This window comes from Schistocerca cancellata, unplaced genomic scaffold (assembly GCF_023864275.1).
Source record: "Schistocerca cancellata isolate TAMUIC-IGC-003103 unplaced genomic scaffold, iqSchCanc2.1 HiC_scaffold_596, whole genome shotgun sequence".
In the NCBI taxonomy this organism is placed as follows: domain Eukaryota; kingdom Metazoa; phylum Arthropoda; class Insecta; order Orthoptera; family Acrididae; genus Schistocerca; species Schistocerca cancellata.
Window position 1 is genome coordinate 234,159 of NW_026046608.1, and position 17,251 is coordinate 251,409.

The 17,251-nt window shown below is 50.6% G+C and overlaps 34 non-coding genes across 34 annotated transcripts; all 34 read left to right on the plus strand.

Annotated features, from left to right (window-relative positions):
• The first annotated feature begins 239 nt into the window (after positions 1 to 239).
• On the plus strand, positions 240 to 321 carry Trnas-aga (transfer RNA serine (anticodon AGA)). The gene has a single exon. It is a non-coding gene; the product is annotated as a tRNA-Ser (tRNA).
• Positions 322 to 675: 354 nt separating this feature from the next.
• Positions 676 to 748, plus strand: Trnak-uuu (transfer RNA lysine (anticodon UUU)). Its single transcript has one exon. It is a non-coding gene; the product is annotated as a tRNA-Lys (tRNA).
• A 138-nt stretch (positions 749 to 886) lies between these two features.
• Positions 887 to 968, plus strand: Trnas-cga (transfer RNA serine (anticodon CGA)). Its single transcript has one exon. It is a non-coding gene; the product is annotated as a tRNA-Ser (tRNA).
• A 741-nt stretch (positions 969 to 1,709) lies between these two features.
• On the plus strand, positions 1,710 to 1,791 carry Trnas-aga (transfer RNA serine (anticodon AGA)). The gene has a single exon. It is a non-coding gene; the product is annotated as a tRNA-Ser (tRNA).
• Positions 1,792 to 2,145: 354 nt separating this feature from the next.
• Trnak-uuu (transfer RNA lysine (anticodon UUU)) lies at positions 2,146 to 2,218 on the plus strand. Its single transcript has one exon. It is a non-coding gene; the product is annotated as a tRNA-Lys (tRNA).
• Positions 2,219 to 2,356: 138 nt separating this feature from the next.
• Trnas-cga (transfer RNA serine (anticodon CGA)) lies at positions 2,357 to 2,438 on the plus strand. The gene has a single exon. It is a non-coding gene; the product is annotated as a tRNA-Ser (tRNA).
• Positions 2,439 to 3,179: 741 nt separating this feature from the next.
• Positions 3,180 to 3,261, plus strand: Trnas-aga (transfer RNA serine (anticodon AGA)). Its single transcript has one exon. It is a non-coding gene; the product is annotated as a tRNA-Ser (tRNA).
• Positions 3,262 to 3,615: 354 nt separating this feature from the next.
• Positions 3,616 to 3,688, plus strand: Trnak-uuu (transfer RNA lysine (anticodon UUU)). The gene has a single exon. It is a non-coding gene; the product is annotated as a tRNA-Lys (tRNA).
• A 138-nt stretch (positions 3,689 to 3,826) lies between these two features.
• Trnas-cga (transfer RNA serine (anticodon CGA)) lies at positions 3,827 to 3,908 on the plus strand. Its single transcript has one exon. It is a non-coding gene; the product is annotated as a tRNA-Ser (tRNA).
• A 741-nt stretch (positions 3,909 to 4,649) lies between these two features.
• Positions 4,650 to 4,731, plus strand: Trnas-aga (transfer RNA serine (anticodon AGA)). The gene has a single exon. It is a non-coding gene; the product is annotated as a tRNA-Ser (tRNA).
• Positions 4,732 to 5,085: 354 nt separating this feature from the next.
• On the plus strand, positions 5,086 to 5,158 carry Trnak-uuu (transfer RNA lysine (anticodon UUU)). The gene has a single exon. It is a non-coding gene; the product is annotated as a tRNA-Lys (tRNA).
• A 138-nt stretch (positions 5,159 to 5,296) lies between these two features.
• On the plus strand, positions 5,297 to 5,378 carry Trnas-cga (transfer RNA serine (anticodon CGA)). The gene has a single exon. It is a non-coding gene; the product is annotated as a tRNA-Ser (tRNA).
• Positions 5,379 to 6,119: 741 nt separating this feature from the next.
• Trnas-aga (transfer RNA serine (anticodon AGA)) lies at positions 6,120 to 6,201 on the plus strand. Its single transcript has one exon. It is a non-coding gene; the product is annotated as a tRNA-Ser (tRNA).
• Positions 6,202 to 6,555: 354 nt separating this feature from the next.
• On the plus strand, positions 6,556 to 6,628 carry Trnak-uuu (transfer RNA lysine (anticodon UUU)). The gene has a single exon. It is a non-coding gene; the product is annotated as a tRNA-Lys (tRNA).
• Positions 6,629 to 6,766: 138 nt separating this feature from the next.
• Trnas-cga (transfer RNA serine (anticodon CGA)) lies at positions 6,767 to 6,848 on the plus strand. The gene has a single exon. It is a non-coding gene; the product is annotated as a tRNA-Ser (tRNA).
• Positions 6,849 to 7,589: 741 nt separating this feature from the next.
• Trnas-aga (transfer RNA serine (anticodon AGA)) lies at positions 7,590 to 7,671 on the plus strand. Its single transcript has one exon. It is a non-coding gene; the product is annotated as a tRNA-Ser (tRNA).
• A 354-nt stretch (positions 7,672 to 8,025) lies between these two features.
• Trnak-uuu (transfer RNA lysine (anticodon UUU)) lies at positions 8,026 to 8,098 on the plus strand. Its single transcript has one exon. It is a non-coding gene; the product is annotated as a tRNA-Lys (tRNA).
• A 961-nt stretch (positions 8,099 to 9,059) lies between these two features.
• Trnas-aga (transfer RNA serine (anticodon AGA)) lies at positions 9,060 to 9,141 on the plus strand. The gene has a single exon. It is a non-coding gene; the product is annotated as a tRNA-Ser (tRNA).
• Positions 9,142 to 9,495: 354 nt separating this feature from the next.
• Positions 9,496 to 9,568, plus strand: Trnak-uuu (transfer RNA lysine (anticodon UUU)). The gene has a single exon. It is a non-coding gene; the product is annotated as a tRNA-Lys (tRNA).
• Positions 9,569 to 9,706: 138 nt separating this feature from the next.
• On the plus strand, positions 9,707 to 9,788 carry Trnas-cga (transfer RNA serine (anticodon CGA)). The gene has a single exon. It is a non-coding gene; the product is annotated as a tRNA-Ser (tRNA).
• A 741-nt stretch (positions 9,789 to 10,529) lies between these two features.
• On the plus strand, positions 10,530 to 10,611 carry Trnas-aga (transfer RNA serine (anticodon AGA)). The gene has a single exon. It is a non-coding gene; the product is annotated as a tRNA-Ser (tRNA).
• Positions 10,612 to 10,965: 354 nt separating this feature from the next.
• On the plus strand, positions 10,966 to 11,038 carry Trnak-uuu (transfer RNA lysine (anticodon UUU)). Its single transcript has one exon. It is a non-coding gene; the product is annotated as a tRNA-Lys (tRNA).
• Positions 11,039 to 11,176: 138 nt separating this feature from the next.
• Positions 11,177 to 11,258, plus strand: Trnas-cga (transfer RNA serine (anticodon CGA)). The gene has a single exon. It is a non-coding gene; the product is annotated as a tRNA-Ser (tRNA).
• A 741-nt stretch (positions 11,259 to 11,999) lies between these two features.
• Trnas-aga (transfer RNA serine (anticodon AGA)) lies at positions 12,000 to 12,081 on the plus strand. Its single transcript has one exon. It is a non-coding gene; the product is annotated as a tRNA-Ser (tRNA).
• Positions 12,082 to 12,435: 354 nt separating this feature from the next.
• On the plus strand, positions 12,436 to 12,508 carry Trnak-uuu (transfer RNA lysine (anticodon UUU)). Its single transcript has one exon. It is a non-coding gene; the product is annotated as a tRNA-Lys (tRNA).
• A 960-nt stretch (positions 12,509 to 13,468) lies between these two features.
• On the plus strand, positions 13,469 to 13,550 carry Trnas-aga (transfer RNA serine (anticodon AGA)). Its single transcript has one exon. It is a non-coding gene; the product is annotated as a tRNA-Ser (tRNA).
• A 354-nt stretch (positions 13,551 to 13,904) lies between these two features.
• On the plus strand, positions 13,905 to 13,977 carry Trnak-uuu (transfer RNA lysine (anticodon UUU)). The gene has a single exon. It is a non-coding gene; the product is annotated as a tRNA-Lys (tRNA).
• A 138-nt stretch (positions 13,978 to 14,115) lies between these two features.
• On the plus strand, positions 14,116 to 14,197 carry Trnas-cga (transfer RNA serine (anticodon CGA)). Its single transcript has one exon. It is a non-coding gene; the product is annotated as a tRNA-Ser (tRNA).
• A 740-nt stretch (positions 14,198 to 14,937) lies between these two features.
• On the plus strand, positions 14,938 to 15,019 carry Trnas-aga (transfer RNA serine (anticodon AGA)). The gene has a single exon. It is a non-coding gene; the product is annotated as a tRNA-Ser (tRNA).
• Positions 15,020 to 15,373: 354 nt separating this feature from the next.
• Positions 15,374 to 15,446, plus strand: Trnak-uuu (transfer RNA lysine (anticodon UUU)). Its single transcript has one exon. It is a non-coding gene; the product is annotated as a tRNA-Lys (tRNA).
• A 138-nt stretch (positions 15,447 to 15,584) lies between these two features.
• On the plus strand, positions 15,585 to 15,665 carry Trnas-cga (transfer RNA serine (anticodon CGA)). The gene has a single exon. It is a non-coding gene; the product is annotated as a tRNA-Ser (tRNA).
• Positions 15,666 to 16,408: 743 nt separating this feature from the next.
• On the plus strand, positions 16,409 to 16,490 carry Trnas-aga (transfer RNA serine (anticodon AGA)). The gene has a single exon. It is a non-coding gene; the product is annotated as a tRNA-Ser (tRNA).
• A 355-nt stretch (positions 16,491 to 16,845) lies between these two features.
• Trnak-uuu (transfer RNA lysine (anticodon UUU)) lies at positions 16,846 to 16,918 on the plus strand. The gene has a single exon. It is a non-coding gene; the product is annotated as a tRNA-Lys (tRNA).
• Positions 16,919 to 17,056: 138 nt separating this feature from the next.
• On the plus strand, positions 17,057 to 17,138 carry Trnas-cga (transfer RNA serine (anticodon CGA)). Its single transcript has one exon. It is a non-coding gene; the product is annotated as a tRNA-Ser (tRNA).
• Positions 17,139 to 17,251: the final 113 nt, after the last annotated feature.

The window sequence follows — 17,251 nt, forward strand, 5'->3', positions numbered from 1 at the left end:
GCAGCATGTACTAGAACGCTCGGCCGAGGGACCGGACGGCTCAGTCGGTAGAGCGCTAGACCTTCAACCAAAGGGTCCCGGGTTCAAGCCCCCGTCCAGGCGAAAACCAATACACTGTCTAAACAGCTAACGTGCTGGCAACGAAAGCACTACAGAAACGAGTGAGGCCATGTCGCGTTCTGCCATCAGATTGCTTGTAAAGGAGCAGATGCACTTGTAGAGACACACCTCTGCGACCGGCAGTCGTGGCCGAGTGGTTAAGGCGTCTGACTAGAAATCAGATTCCCTCTGGGAGCGTAGGTTCGAGTCATACCGACTGCGTTTCTTTTTTGTGTCAAGAGGTGAAGAACATCTCCAACGGAACCGTGAAATGAGCGAATACGTGGGAAACACTGCATTCGAGAAGCTTGTGAATTTTACAATTGTCCAGTGAGTGTCGACAAAACACGTAGCTCCTCTGCTGTAACATATGAGACGTACAAACTGCTGCAATTTGACTTCACATCGTGTGTCAGCTTTCTTCGATAGTCTGTTACGAGCCTAGCGTAATGAGTTTATAGACAGCAGTCAGACGACGTTTAAATGGTAACAGCTCCACGCAACGGTTACCCAACAGTAAAGGACATGAGGCAATGTGTCAGTATGCGTAGTGGGAGGGGTGCTCATGTAATGTGAGCCCGGATAGCTCAGTCGGTAGAGCATTAGGCTTTTAACCTAAGGGTCCAGGGTTCAAGTCCCTGTTCGGGCGGAAATTTTAATACTTTGGTAGCCGCACGTCTAGTAGCGGTGTAAGCACTACGGAAAAGAATGCAGCTACGCCGTTTCCTGGCACTGCAGTGCTTTAAACGGTAGCAGTTGCATGTATCGGGAGGGTCTTGCGATACTGGCAGTCGTGGCCGAGTGGTTAAGGCGTCGGACTCGAAATCACATCCCCTCTGGGAGCGTAGGTTCGAATCCTACAGGCTGCGTGCCATTTTGCATAAAAACGAGCAGAAATTTTCGCACACATGTGACATGCGTGGGTGAATGCGGATCCAAACCAGTGACACCATTCTCAACAAGACGGAAATTTATGTTTAAGAATACTGTTTCGCGACGGCCGCAGTCTGTTGTGGCTATCGGTTCACCTCGCACGGACGCTAGTACTGCAGAAATCAGTCGCAGGCCCACGAACGCGCCCCCGTCCTTTTGTCGCGCCGTCGCCGTGTTCGAGAGTACACAGATGTGCTCTAAAGTGTTGGACAGAGCGGGCATTCATTTCTTTTTAAGAATCGCAGTTCCATTCATTCGAGTGCGGCAAAAGCAGTGGGGCAGCGTTTCTTTTCTTAAGATCTCGCAGCTGCTTGCAAGTATGTCCGTCGTTTAAGACGACAGAAAACTAGCGTCAGCGGTGCGTCAGTGGGAAGTCGGTGAAGTCGCCATTGGAGCCATAAGCCAATAATTACGACACGCGAATCACTCGCACACCATGCAGCATGTACTAGAACGCTCGGCCGAGGGACCGGACGGCTCAGTCGGTAGAGCGCTAGACCTTCAACCAAAGGGTCCCGGGTTCAAGCCCCCGTCCAGGCGAAAACCAATACACTGTCTAAACAGCTAACGTGCTGGCAACGAAAGCACTACAGAAACGAGTGAGGCCATGTCGCGTTCTGCCATCAGATTGCTTGTAAAGGAGCAGATGCACTTGTAGAGACACACCTCTGCGACCGGCAGTCGTGGCCGAGTGGTTAAGGCGTCTGACTAGAAATCAGATTCCCTCTGGGAGCGTAGGTTCGAGTCATACCGACTGCGTTTCTTTTTTGTGTCAAGAGGTGAAGAACATCTCCAACGGAACCGTGAAATGAGCGAATACGTGGGAAACACTGCATTCGAGAAGCTTGTGAATTTTACAATTGTCCAGTGAGTGTCGACAAAACACGTAGCTCCTCTGCTGTAACATATGAGACGTACAAACTGCTGCAATTTGACTTCACATCGTGTGTCAGCTTTCTTCGATAGTCTGTTACGAGCCTAGCGTAATGAGTTTATAGACAGCAGTCAGACGACGTTTAAATGGTAACAGCTCCACGCAACGGTTACCCAACAGTAAAGGACATGAGGCAATGTGTCAGTATGCGTAGTGGGAGGGGTGCTCATGTAATGTGAGCCCGGATAGCTCAGTCGGTAGAGCATTAGGCTTTTAACCTAAGGGTCCAGGGTTCAAGTCCCTGTTCGGGCGGAAATTTTAATACTTTGGTAGCCGCACGTCTAGTAGCGGTGTAAGCACTACGGAAAAGAATGCAGCTACGCCGTTTCCTGGCACTGCAGTGCTTTAAACGGTAGCAGTTGCATGTATCGGGAGGGTCTTGCGATACTGGCAGTCGTGGCCGAGTGGTTAAGGCGTCGGACTCGAAATCACATCCCCTCTGGGAGCGTAGGTTCGAATCCTACAGGCTGCGTGCCATTTTGCATAAAAACGAGCAGAAATTTTCGCACACATGTGACATGCGTGGGTGAATGCGGATCCAAACCAGTGACACCATTCTCAACAAGACGGAAATTTATGTTTAAGAATACTGTTTCGCGACGGCCGCAGTCTGTTGTGGCTATCGGTTCACCTCGCACGGACGCTAGTACTGCAGAAATCAGTCGCAGGCCCACGAACGCGCCCCCGTCCTTTTGTCGCGCCGTCGCCGTGTTCGAGAGTACACAGATGTGCTCTAAAGTGTTGGACAGAGCGGGCATTCATTTCTTTTTAAGAATCGCAGTTCCATTCATTCGAGTGCGGCAAAAGCAGTGGGGCAGCGTTTCTTTTCTTAAGATCTCGCAGCTGCTTGCAAGTATGTCCGTCGTTTAAGACGACAGAAAACTAGCGTCAGCGGTGCGTCAGTGGGAAGTCGGTGAAGTCGCCATTGGAGCCATAAGCCAATAATTACGACACGCGAATCACTCGCACACCATGCAGCATGTACTAGAACGCTCGGCCGAGGGACCGGACGGCTCAGTCGGTAGAGCGCTAGACCTTCAACCAAAGGGTCCCGGGTTCAAGCCCCCGTCCAGGCGAAAACCAATACACTGTCTAAACAGCTAACGTGCTGGCAACGAAAGCACTACAGAAACGAGTGAGGCCATGTCGCGTTCTGCCATCAGATTGCTTGTAAAGGAGCAGATGCACTTGTAGAGACACACCTCTGCGACCGGCAGTCGTGGCCGAGTGGTTAAGGCGTCTGACTAGAAATCAGATTCCCTCTGGGAGCGTAGGTTCGAGTCCTACCGACTGCGTTTCTTTTTTGTGTCAAGAGGTGAAGAACATCTCCAACGGAACCGTGAAATGAGCGAATACGTGGGAAACACTGCATTCGAGAAGCTTGTGAATTTTACAATTGTCCAGTGAGTGTCGACAAAACACGTAGCTCCTCTGCTGTAACATATGAGACGTACAAACTGCTGCAATTTGACTTCACATCGTGTGTCAGCTTTCTTCGATAGTCTGTTACGAGCCTAGCGTAATGAGTTTATAGACAGCAGTCAGACGACGTTTAAATGGTAACAGCTCCACGCAACGGTTACCCAACAGTAAAGGACATGAGGCAATGTGTCAGTATGCGTAGTGGGAGGGGTGCTCATGTAATGTGAGCCCGGATAGCTCAGTCGGTAGAGCATTAGGCTTTTAACCTAAGGGTCCAGGGTTCAAGTCCCTGTTCGGGCGGAAATTTTAATACTTTGGTAGCCGCACGTCTAGTAGCGGTGTAAGCACTACGGAAAAGAATGCAGCTACGCCGTTTCCTGGCACTGCAGTGCTTTAAACGGTAGCAGTTGCATGTATCGGGAGGGTCTTGCGATACTGGCAGTCGTGGCCGAGTGGTTAAGGCGTCGGACTCGAAATCACATCCCCTCTGGGAGCGTAGGTTCGAATCCTACAGGCTGCGTGCCATTTTGCATAAAAACGAGCAGAAATTTTCGCACACATGTGACATGCGTGGGTGAATGCGGATCCAAACCAGTGACACCATTCTCAACAAGACGGAAATTTATGTTTAAGAATACTGTTTCGCGACGGCCGCAGTCTGTTGTGGCTATCGGTTCACCTCGCACGGACGCTAGTACTGCAGAAATCAGTCGCAGGCCCACGAACGCGCCCCCGTCCTTTTGTCGCGCCGTCGCCGTGTTCGAGAGTACACAGATGTGCTCTAAAGTGTTGGACAGAGCGGGCATTCATTTCTTTTTAAGAATCGCAGTTCCATTCATTCGAGTGCGGCAAAAGCAGTGGGGCAGCGTTTCTTTTCTTAAGATCTCGCAGCTGCTTGCAAGTATGTCCGTCGTTTAAGACGACAGAAAACTAGCGTCAGCGGTGCGTCAGTGGGAAGTCGGTGAAGTCGCCATTGGAGCCATAAGCCAATAATTACGACACGCGAATCACTCGCACACCATGCAGCATGTACTAGAACGCTCGGCCGAGGGACCGGACGGCTCAGTCGGTAGAGCGCTAGACCTTCAACCAAAGGGTCCCGGGTTCAAGCCCCCGTCCAGGCGAAAACCAATACACTGTCTAAACAGCTAACGTGCTGGCAACGAAAGCACTACAGAAACGAGTGAGGCCATGTCGCGTTCTGCCATCAGATTGCTTGTAAAGGAGCAGATGCACTTGTAGAGACACACCTCTGCGACCGGCAGTCGTGGCCGAGTGGTTAAGGCGTCTGACTAGAAATCAGATTCCCTCTGGGAGCGTAGGTTCGAGTCCTACCGACTGCGTTTCTTTTTTGTGTCAAGAGGTGAAGAACATCTCCAACGGAACCGTGAAATGAGCGAATACGTGGGAAACACTGCATTCGAGAAGCTTGTGAATTTTACAATTGTCCAGTGAGTGTCGACAAAACACGTAGCTCCTCTGCTGTAACATATGAGACGTACAAACTGCTGCAATTTGACTTCACATCGTGTGTCAGCTTTCTTCGATAGTCTGTTACGAGCCTAGCGTAATGAGTTTATAGACAGCAGTCAGACGACGTTTAAATGGTAACAGCTCCACGCAACGGTTACCCAACAGTAAAGGACATGAGGCAATGTGTCAGTATGCGTAGTGGGAGGGGTGCTCATGTAATGTGAGCCCGGATAGCTCAGTCGGTAGAGCATTAGGCTTTTAACCTAAGGGTCCAGGGTTCAAGTCCCTGTTCGGGCGGAAATTTTAATACTTTGGTAGCCGCACGTCTAGTAGCGGTGTAAGCACTACGGAAAAGAATGCAGCTACGCCGTTTCCTGGCACTGCAGTGCTTTAAACGGTAGCAGTTGCATGTATCGGGAGGGTCTTGCGATACTGGCAGTCGTGGCCGAGTGGTTAAGGCGTCGGACTCGAAATCACATCCCCTCTGGGAGCGTAGGTTCGAATCCTACAGGCTGCGTGCGATTTTGCATAAAAACGAGCAGAAATTTTCGCACACATGTGACATGCGTGGGTGAATGCGGATCCAAACCAGTGACACCATTCTCAACAAGACGGAAATTTATGTTTAAGAATACTGTTTCGCGACGGCCGCAGTCTGTTGTGGCTATCGGTTCACCTCGCACGGACGCTAGTACTGCAGAAATCAGTCGCAGGCCCACGAACGCGCCCCCGTCCTTTTGTCGCGCCGTCGCCGTGTTCGAGAGTACACAGATGTGCTCTAAAGTGTTGGACAGAGCGGGCATTCATTTCTTTTTAAGAATCGCAGTTCCATTCATTCGAGTGCGGCAAAAGCAGTGGGGCAGCGTTTCTTTTCTTAAGATCTCGCAGCTGCTTGCAAGTATGTCCGTCGTTTAAGACGACAGAAAACTAGCGTCAGCGGTGCGTCAGTGGGAAGTCGGTGAAGTCGCCATTGGAGCCATAAGCCAATAATTACGACACGCGAATCACTCGCACACCATGCAGCATGTACTAGAACGCTCGGCCGAGGGACCGGACGGCTCAGTCGGTAGAGCGCTAGACCTTCAACCAAAGGGTCCCGGGTTCAAGCCCCCGTCCAGGCGAAAACCAATACACTGTCTAAACAGCTAACGTGCTGGCAACGAAAGCACTACAGAAACGAGTGAGTCCATGTCGCGTTCTGCCATCAGATTGCTTGTAAAGGAGCAGATGCACTTGTAGAGACACACCTCTGCGACCGGCAGTCGTGGCCGAGTGGTTAAGGCGTCTGACTAGAAATCAGATTCCCTCTGGGAGCGTAGGTTCGAGTCATACCGACTGCGTTTCTTTTTTGTGTCAAGAGGTGAAGAACATCTCCAACGGAACCGTGAAATGAGCGAATACGTGGGAAACACTGCATTCGAGAAGCTTGTGAATTTTACAATTGTCCAGTGAGTGTCGACAAAACACGTAGCTCCTCTGCTGTAACATATGAGACGTACAAACTGCTGCAATTTGACTTCACATCGTGTGTCAGCTTTCTTCGATAGTCTGTTACGAGCCTAGCGTAATGAGTTTATAGACAGCAGTCAGACGACGTTTAAATGGTAACAGCTCCACGCAACGGTTACCCAACAGTAAAGGACATGAGGCAATGTGTCAGTATGCGTAGTGGGAGGGGTGCTCATGTAATGTGAGCCCGGATAGCTCAGTCGGTAGAGCATTAGGCTTTTAACCTAAGGGTCCAGGGTTCAAGTCCCTGTTCGGGCGGAAATTTTAATACTTTGGTAGCCGCACGTCTAGTAGCGGTGTAAGCACTACGGAAAAGAATGCAGCTACGCCGTTTCCTGGCACTGCAGTGCTTTAAACGGTAGCAGTTGCATGTATCGGGAGGGTCTTGCGATACTGGCAGTCGTGGCCGAGTGGTTAAGGCGTCGGACTCGAAATCACATCCCCTCTGGGAGCGTAGGTTCGAATCCTACAGGCTGCGTGCGATTTTGCATAAAAACGAGCAGAAATTTTCGCACACATGTGACATGCGTGGGTGAATGCGGATCCAAACCAGTGACACCATTCTCAACAAGACGGAAATTTATGTTTAAGAATACTGTTTCGCGACGGCCGCAGTCTGTTGTGGCTATCGGTTCACCTCGCACGGACGCTAGTACTGCAGAAATCAGTCGCAGGCCCACGAACGCGCCCCCGTCCTTTTGTCGCGCCGTCGCCGTGTTCGAGAGTACACAGATGTGCTCTAAAGTGTTGGACAGAGCGGGCATTCATTTCTTTTTAAGAATCGCAGTTCCATTCATTCGAGTGCGGCAAAAGCAGTGGGGCAGCGTTTCTTTTCTTAAGATCTCGCAGCTGCTTGCAAGTATGTCCGTCGTTTAAGACGACAGAAAACTAGGGTCAGCGGTGCGTCAGTGGGAAGTCGGTGAAGTCGCCATTGGAGCCATAAGCCAATAATTACGACACGCGAATCACTCGCACACCATGCAGCATGTACTAGAACGCTCGGCCGAGGGACCGGACGGCTCAGTCGGTAGAGCGCTAGACCTTCAACCAAAGGGTCCCGGGTTCAAGCCCCCGTCCAGGCGAAAACCAATACACTGTCTAAACAGCTAACGTGCTGGCAACGAAAGCACTACAGAAACGAGTGAGGCCATGTCGCGTTCTGCCATCAGATTGCTTGTAAAGGAGCAGATGCACTTGTAGAGACACACCTCTGCGACCGGCAGTCGTGGCCGAGTGGTTAAGGCGTCTGACTAGAAATCAGATTCCCTCTGGGAGCGTAGGTTCGAGTCCTACCGACTGCGTTTCTTTTTTGTGTCAAGAGGTGAAGAACATCTCCAACGGAACCGTGAAATGAGCGAATACGTGGGAAACACTGCATTCGAGAAGCTTGTGAATTTTACAATTGTCCAGTGAGTGTCGACAAAACACGTAGCTCCTCTGCTGTAACATATGAGACGTACAAACTGCTGCAATTTGACTTCACATCGTGTGTCAGCTTTCTTCGATAGTCTGTTACGAGCCTAGCGTAATGAGTTTATAGACAGCAGTCAGACGACGTTTAAATGGTAACAGCTCCACGCAACGGTTACCCAACAGTAAAGGACATGAGGCAATGTGTCAGTATGCGTAGTGGGAGGGGTGCTCATGTAATGTGAGCCCGGATAGCTCAGTCGGTAGAGCATTAGGCTTTTAACCTAAGGGTCCAGGGTTCAAGTCCCTGTTCGGGCGGAAATTTTAATACTTTGGTAGCCGCACGTCTAGTAGCGGTGTAAGCACTACGGAAAAGAATGCAGCTACGCCGTTTCCTGGCACTGCAGTGCTTTAAACGGTAGCAGTTGCATGTATCGGGAGGGTCTTGCGATACTGGCAGTCGTGGCCGAGTGGTTAAGGCGTCGGACTCGAAATCACATCCCCTCTGGGAGCGTAGGTTCGAATCCTACAGGTTGCGTGCGATTTTGCATAAAAACGAGCAGAAATTTTCGCACACATGTGACATGCGTGGGTGAATGCGGATCCAAACCAGTGACACCATTCTCAACAAGACGGAAATTTATGTTTAAGAATACTGTTTCGCGACGGCCGCAGTCTGTTGTGGCTATCGGTTCACCTCGCACGGACGCTAGTACTGCAGAAATCAGTCGCAGGCCCACGAACGCGCCCCCGTCCTTTTGTCGCGCCGTCGCCGTGTTCGAGAGTACACAGATGTGCTCTAAAGTGTTGGACAGAGCGGGCATTCATTTCTTTTTAAGAATCGCAGTTCCATTCATTCGAGTGCGGCAAAAGCAGTGGGGCAGCGTTTCTTTTCTTAAGATCTCGCAGCTGCTTGCAAGTATGTCCGTCGTTTAAGACGACAGAAAACTAGCGTCAGCGGTGCGTCAGTGGGAAGTCGGTGAAGTCGCCATTGGAGCCATAAGCCAATAATTACGACACGCGAATCACTCGCACACCATGCAGCATGTACTAGAACGCTCGGCCGAGGGACCGGACGGCTCAGTCGGTAGAGCGCTAGACCTTCAACCAAAGGGTCCCGGGTTCAAGCCCCCGTCCAGGCGAAAACCAATACACTGTCTAAACAGCTAACGTGCTGGCAACGAAAGCACTACAGAAACGAGTGAGTCCATGTCGCGTTCTGCCATCAGATTGCTTGTAAAGGAGCAGATGCACTTGTAGAGACACACCTCTGCGACCGGCAGTCGTGGCCGAGTGGTTAAGGCGTCTGACTAGAAATCAGATTCCCTCTGGGAGCGTAGGTTCGAGTCATACCGACTGCGTTTCTTTTTTGTGTCAAGAGGTGAAGAACATCTCCAACGGAACCGTGAAATGAGCGAATACGTGGGAAACACTGCATTCGAGAAGCTTGTGAATTTTACAATTGTCCAGTGAGTGTCGACAAAACACGTAGCTCCTCTGCTGTAACATATGAGACGTACAAACTGCTGCAATTTGACTTCACATCGTGTGTCAGCTTTCTTCGATAGTCTGTTACGAGCCTAGCGTAATGAGTTTATAGACAGCAGTCAGACGACGTTTAAATGGTAACAGCTCCACGCAACGGTTACCCAACAGTAAAGGACATGAGGCAATGTGTCAGTATGCGTAGTGGGAGGGGTGCTCATGTAATGTGAGCCCGGATAGCTCAGTCGGTAGAGCATTAGGCTTTTAACCTAAGGGTCCAGGGTTCAAGTCCCTGTTCGGGCGGAAATTTTAATACTTTGGTAGCCGCACGTCTAGTAGCGGTGTAAGCACTACGGAAAAGAATGCAGCTACGCCGTTTCCTGGCACTGCAGTGCTTTAAACGGTAGCAGTTGCATGTATCGGGAGGGTCTTGCGATACTGGCAGTCGTGGCCGAGTGGTTAAGGCGTCGGACTCGAAATCACATCCCCTCTGGGAGCGTAGGTTCGAATCCTACAGGCTGCGTGCGATTTTGCATAAAAACGAGCAGAAATTTTCGCACACATGTGACATGCGTGGGTGAATGCGGATCCAAACCAGTGACACCATTCTCAACAAGACGGAAATTTATGTTTAAGAATACTGTTTCGCGACGGCCGCAGTCTGTTGTGGCTATCGGTTCACCTCGCACGGACGCTAGTACTGCAGAAATCAGTCGCAGGCCCACGAACGCGCCCCCGTCCTTTTGTCGCGCCGTCGCCGTGTTCGAGAGTACACAGATGTACTCTAAAGTGTTGGACAGAGCGGGCATTCATTTCTTTTTAAGAATCGCAGTTCCATTCATTCGAGTGCGGCAAAAGCAGTGGGGCAGCGTTTCTTTTCTTAAGATCTCGCAGCTGCTTGCAAGTATGTCCGTCGTTTAAGACGACAGAAAACTAGCGTCAGCGGTGCGTCAGTGGGAAGTCGGTGAAGTCGCCATTGGAGCCATAAGCCAATAATTACGACACGCGAATCACTCGCACACCATGCAGCATGTACTAGAACGCTCGGCCGAGGGACCGGACGGCTCAGTCGGTAGAGCGCTAGACCTTCAACCAAAGGGTCCCGGGTTCAAGCCCCCGTCCAGGCGAAAACCAATACACTGTCTAAACAGCTAACGTGCTGGCAACGAAAGCACTACAGAAACGAGTGAGTCCATGTCGCGTTCTGCCATCAGATTGCTTGTAAAGGAGCAGATGCACTTGTAGAGACACACCTCTGCGACCGGCAGTCGTGGCCGAGTGGTTAAGGCGTCTGACTAGAAATCAGATTCCCTCTGGGAGCGTAGGTTCGAGTCATACCGACTGCGTTTCTTTTTTGTGTCAAGAGGTGAAGAACATCTCCAACGGAACCGTGAAATGAGCGAATACGTGGGAAACACTGCATTCGAGAAGCTTGTGAATTTTACAATTGTCCAGTGAGTGTCGACAAAACACGTAGCTCCTCTGCTGTAACATATGAGACGTACAAACTGCTGCAATTTGACTTCACATCGTGTGTCAGCTTTCTTCGATAGTCTGTTACGAGCCTAGCGTAATGAGTTTATAGACAGCAGTCAGACGACGTTTAAATGGTAACAGCTCCACGCAACGGTTACCCAACAGTAAAGGACATGAGGCAATGTGTCAGTATGCGTAGTGGGAGGGGTGCTCATGTAATGTGAGCCCGGATAGCTCAGTCGGTAGAGCATTAGGCTTTTAACCTAAGGGTCCAGGGTTCAAGTCCCTGTTCGGGCGGAAATTTTAATACTTTGGTAGCCGCACGTCTAGTAGCGGTGTAAGCACTACGGAAAAGAATGCAGCTACGCCGTTTCCTGGCACTGCAGTGCTTTAAACGGTAGCAGTTGCATGTATCGGGAGGGTCTTGCGATACTGGCAGTCGTGGCCGAGTGGTTAAGGCGTCGGACTCGAAATCACATCCCCTCTGGGAGCGTAGGTTCGAATCCTACAGGCTGCGTGCGATTTTGCATAAAAACGAGCAGAAATTTTCGCACACATGTGACATGCGTGGGTGAATGCGGATCCAAACCAGTGACACCATTCTCAACAAGACGGAAATTTATGTTTAAGAATACTGTTTCGCGACGGCCGCAGTCTGTTGTGGCTATCGGTTCACCTCGCACGGACGCTAGTACTGCAGAAATCAGTCGCAGGCCCACGAACGCGCCCCCGTCCTTTTGTCGCGCCGTCGCCGTGTTCGAGAGTACACAGATGTGCTCTAAAGTGTTGGACAGAGCGGGCATTCATTTCTTTTTAAGAATCGCAGTTCCATTCATTCGAGTGCGGCAAAAGCAGTGGGGCAGCGTTTCTTTTCTTAAGATCTCGCAGCTGCTTGCAAGTATGTCCGTCGTTTAAGACGACAGAAAACTAGGGTCAGCGGTGCGTCAGTGGGAAGTCGGTGAAGTCGCCATTGGAGCCATAAGCCAATAATTACGACACGCGAATCACTCGCACACCATGCAGCATGTACTAGAACGCTCGGCCGAGGGACCGGACGGCTCAGTCGGTAGAGCGCTAGACCTTCAACCAAAGGGTCCCGGGTTCAAGCCCCCGTCCAGGCGAAAACCAATACACTGTCTAAACAGCTAACGTGCTGGCAACGAAAGCACTACAGAAACGAGTGAGGCCATGTCGCGTTCTGCCATCAGATTGCTTGTAAAGGAGCAGATGCACTTGTAGAGACACACCTCTGCGACCGGCAGTCGTGGCCGAGTGGTTAAGGCGTCTGACTAGAAATCAGATTCCCTCTGGGAGCGTAGGTTCGAGTCCTACCGACTGCGTTTCTTTTTTGTGTCAAGAGGTGAAGAACATCTCCAACGGAACCGTGAAATGAGCGAATACGTGGGAAACACTGCATTCGAGAAGCTTGTGAATTTTACAATTGTCCAGTGAGTGTCGACAAAACACGTAGCTCCTCTGCTGTAACATATGAGACGTACAAACTGCTGCAATTTGACTTCACATCGTGTGTCAGCTTTCTTCGATAGTCTGTTACGAGCCTAGCGTAATGAGTTTATAGACAGCAGTCAGACGACGTTTAAATGGTAACAGCTCCACGCAACGGTTACCCAACAGTAAAGGACATGAGGCAATGTGTCAGTATGCGTAGTGGGAGGGGTGCTCATGTAATGTGAGCCCGGATAGCTCAGTCGGTAGAGCATTAGGCTTTTAACCTAAGGGTCCAGGGTTCAAGTCCCTGTTCGGGCGGAAATTTTAATACTTTGGTAGCCGCACGTCTAGTAGCGGTGTAAGCACTACGGAAAAGAATGCAGCTACGCCGTTTCCTGGCACTGCAGTGCTTTAAACGGTAGCAGTTGCATGTATCGGGAGGGTCTTGCGATACTGGCAGTCGTGGCCGAGTGGTTAAGGCGTCGGACTCGAAATCACATCCCCTCTGGGAGCGTAGGTTCGAATCCTACAGGTTGCGTGCGATTTTGCATAAAAACGAGCAGAAATTTTCGCACACATGTGACATGCGTGGGTGAATGCGGATCCAAACCAGTGACACCATTCTCAACAAGACGGAAATTTATGTTTAAGAATACTGTTTCGACGGCCGCAGTCTGTTGTGGCTATCGGTTCACCTCGCACGGACGCTAGTACTGCAGAATCAGTCGCAGGCCCACGAACGCGCCCCCGTCCTTTTGTCGCGCCGTCGCCGTGTTCGAGAGTACACAGATGTGCTCTAAAGTGTTGGACAGAGCGGGCATTCATTTCTTTTTAAGAATCGCAGTTCCATTCATTCGAGTGCGGCAAAAGCAGTGGGGCAGCGCGTTTCTTTTCTTAAGATCTCGCAGCTGCTTGCAAGTATGTCCGTCGTTTAAGACGACAGAAAACTAGCGTCAGCGGTGCGTCAGTGGGAAGTCGGTGAAGTCGCCATTGTAGCCATAAGCCAATAATTACGACACGCGAATCACTCGCACACCATGCAGCATGTACTAGAACGCTCGGCCGAGGGACCGGACGGCTCAGTCGGTAGAGCGCTAGACCTTCAACCAAAGGGTCCCGGGTTCAAGCCCCCGTCCAGGCGAAAACCAATACACTGTCTAAACAGCTAACGTGCTGGCAACGAAAGCACTACAGAAACGAGTGAGGCCATGTCGCGTTCTGCCATCAGATTGCTTGTAAAGGAGCAGATGCACTTGTAGAGACACACCTCTGCGACCGGCAGTCGTGGCCGAGTGGTTAAGGCGTCTGACTAGAAATCAGATTCCCTCTGGGAGCGTAGGTTCGAGTCATACCGACTGCGTTTCTTTTTTGTGTCAAGAGGTGAAGAACATCTCCAACGGAACCGTGAAATGAGCGAATACGTGGGAAACACTGCATTCGAGAAGCTTGTGAATTTTACAATTGTCCAGTGAGTGTCGACAAAACACGTAGCTCCTCTGCTGTAACATATGAGACGTACAAACTGCCGCAATTTGACTTCACATCGTGTGTCAGCTTTCTTCGATAGTCTGTTACGAGCCTAGCGTAATGAGTTTATAGACAGCAGTCAGACGACGTTTAAATGGTAACAGCTCCACGCAACGGTTACCCAACAGTAAAGGACATGAGGCAATGTGTCAGTATGCGTAGTGGGAGGGGTGCTCATGTAATGTGAGCCCGGATAGCTCAGTCGGTAGAGCATTAGGCTTTTAACCTAAGGGTCCAGGGTTCAAGTCCCTGTTCGGGCGGAAATTTTAATACTTTGGTAGCCGCACGTCTAGTAGCGGTGTAAGCACTACGGAAAAGAATGCAGCTACGCCGTTTCCTGGCACTGCAGTGCTTTAAACGGTAGCAGTTGCATGTATCGGGAGGGTCTTTCGATACTGGCAGTCGTGGCCGAGTGGTTAAGGCGTCGGACTCGAAATCACATCCCCTCTGGGAGCGTAGGTTCGAATCCTACAGGCTGCGTGCGATTTTGCATAAAAACGAGCAGAAATTTTCGCACACATGTGACATGCGTGGGTGAATGCGGATCCAAACCAGTGACACCATTCTCAACAAGACGGAAATTTATGTTTAAGAATACTGTTTCGCGACGGCCGCAGTCTGTTGTGGCTATCGGTTCACCTCGCACGGACGCTAGTACTGCAGAAATCAGTCGCAGGCCCACGAACGCGCCCCCGTCCTTTTGTCGCGCCGTCGCCGTGTTCGAGAGTACACAGATGTGCTCTAAAGTGTTGGACAGAGCGGGCATTCATTTCTTTTTAAGAATCGCAGTTCCATTCATTCGAGTGCGCAAAAGCAGTGGGGCAGCGTTTCTTTTCTTAAGATCTCGCAGCTGCTTGCAAGTATGTCCGTCGTTTAAGACGACAGAAAACTAGCGTCAGCGGTGCGTCAGTGGGAAGTCGGTGAAGTCGCCATTGGAGCCATAAGCCAATAATTACGACACGCGAATCACTCGCACACCATGCAGCATGTACTAGAACGCTCGGCCGAGGGACCGGACGGCTCAGTCGGTAGAGCGCTAGACCTTCAACCAAAGGGTCCCGGGTTCAAGCCCCCGTCCAGGCGAAAACCAATACACTGTCTAAACAGCTAACGTGCTGGCAACGAAAGCACTACAGAAACGAGTGAGGCCATGTCGCGTTCTGCCATCAGATTGCTTGTAAAGGAGCAGATGCACTTGTAGAGACACACCTCTGCGACCGGCAGTCGTGGCCGAGTGGTTAAGGCGTCTGACTAGAAATCAGATTCCCTCTGGGAGCGTAGGTTCGAGTCATACCGACTGCGTTTCTTTTTTGTGTCAAGAGGTGAAGAACATCTCCAACGGAACCGTGAAATGAGCGAATACGTGGGAAACACTGCATTCGAGAAGCTTGTGAATTTTACAATTGTCCAGTGAGTGTCGACAAAACACGTAGCTCCTCTGCTGTAACATATGAGACGTACAAACTGCTGCAATTTGACTTCACATCGTGTGTCAGCTTTCTTCGATAGTCTGTTACGAGCCTAGCGTAATGAGTTTATAGACAGCAGTCAGACGACGTTTAAATGGTAACAGCTCCACGCAACGGTTACCCAACAGTAAAGGACATGAGGCAATGTGTCAGTATGCGTAGTGGGAGGGGTGCTCATGTAATGTGAGCCCGGATAGCTCAGTCGGTAGAGCATTAGGCTTTTAACCTAAGGGTCCAGGGTTCAAGTCCCTGTTCGGGCGGAAATTTTAATACTTTGGTAGCCGCACGTCTAGTAGCGGTGTAAGCACTACGGAAAAGAATGCAGCTACGCCGTTTCCTGGCACTGCAGTGCTTTAAACGGTAGCAGTTGCATGTATCGGGAGGGTCTTGCGATACTGGCAGTCGTGGCCGAGTGGTTAAGGCGTCGGACTCGAAATCACATCCCTCTGGGAGCGTAGGTTCGAATCCTACAGGCTGCGTGCGATTTTGCATAAAAACGAGCAGAAATTTTCGCACACATGTGACATGCGTGGGTGAATGCGGATCCAAACCAGTGACACCATTCTCAACAAGACGGAAATTTATGTTTAAGAATACTGTTTCGCGACGGCCGCAGTCTGTTGTGGCTATCGGTTCACCTCGCACGGACGCTAGTACTGCAGAAATCAGTCGCAGGCCCACGAACGCGCCCCCGTCCTTTTGTCGCGCCGTCGCCGTGTTCGAGAGTACACAGATGTGCTCTAAAGTGTTGGACAGAGCGGGCATTCATTTCTTTTTAAGAATCGCAGTTCCATTCATTCGAGTGCGGCAAAAGCAGTGGGGCAGCGTTTCTTTTCTTAAGATCTCGCAGCTGCTTGCAAGTATGTCCGTCGTTTAAGACGACAGAAAACTAGCGTCAGCGGTGCGTCAGTGGGAAGTCGGTGAAGTCGCCATTGGAGCCATAAGCCAATAATTACGACACGCGAATCACTCGCACACCATGCAGCATGTACTAGAACGCTCGGCCGAGGGACCGGACGGCTCAGTCGGTAGAGCGCTAGACCTTCAACCAAAGGGTCCCGGGTTCAAGCCCCCGTCCAGGCGAAAACCAATACACTGTCTAAACAGCTAACGTGCTGGCAACGAAAGCACTACAGAAACGAGTGAGGGCCATGTCGCGTTCTGCCATCAGATTGCTTGTAAAGGAGCAGATGCACTTGTAGAGACAACACCTCTGCGACCGGCAGTCGTGGCCGAGTGGTTAAGGCGTCTGACTAGAAATCAGATTCCCTCTGGGAGCGTAGGTTCGAGTCATACCGACTGCGTTTCTTTTTTGTGTCAAGAGGTGAAGAACATCTCCAACGGAACCGTGAAATGAGCGAATACGTGGGAAACACTGCATTCGAGAAGCTTGTGAATTTTACAATTGTCCAGTGAGTGTCGACAAAACACGTAGCTCCTCTGCTGTAACATATGAGACGTACAAACTGCCGCAATTTGACTTCACATCGTGTGTCAGCTTTCTTCGATAGTCTGTTACGAGCCTAGCGTAATGAGTTTATAGACAGCAGTCAGACGACGTTTAAATGGTAACAGCTCCACGCAACGGTTACCCAACAGTAAAGGACATGAGGCAATGTGTCAGTATGCGTAGTGGGAGGGGTGCTCATGTAATTGTGAGCCCGGATAGCTCAGTCGGTAGAGCATTAGGCTTTTAACCTAAGGGTCCAGGGTTCAAGTCCCTGTTCGGGCGGAAATTTTAATACTTTGGTAGCCGCACGTCTAGTAGCGGTGTAAGCACTACGGAAAAGAATGCAGCTACGCCGTTTCCTGGCACTGCAGTGCTTTAAACGGTAGCAGTTGCATGTATCGGGAGGGTCTTTCGATACTGGCAGTCGTGGCCGAGTGGTTAAGGCGTCGGACTCGAAATCACATCCCCTCTGGGAGCGTAGGTTCGAATCCTACAGGCTGCGTGCGATTTTGCATAAAACGAGCAGAAATTTTCGCACACATGTGACATGCGTGGGTGAATGCGGATCCAAACCAGTGACACCATTCTCAACAAGACGGAAATTTATGTTTAAGA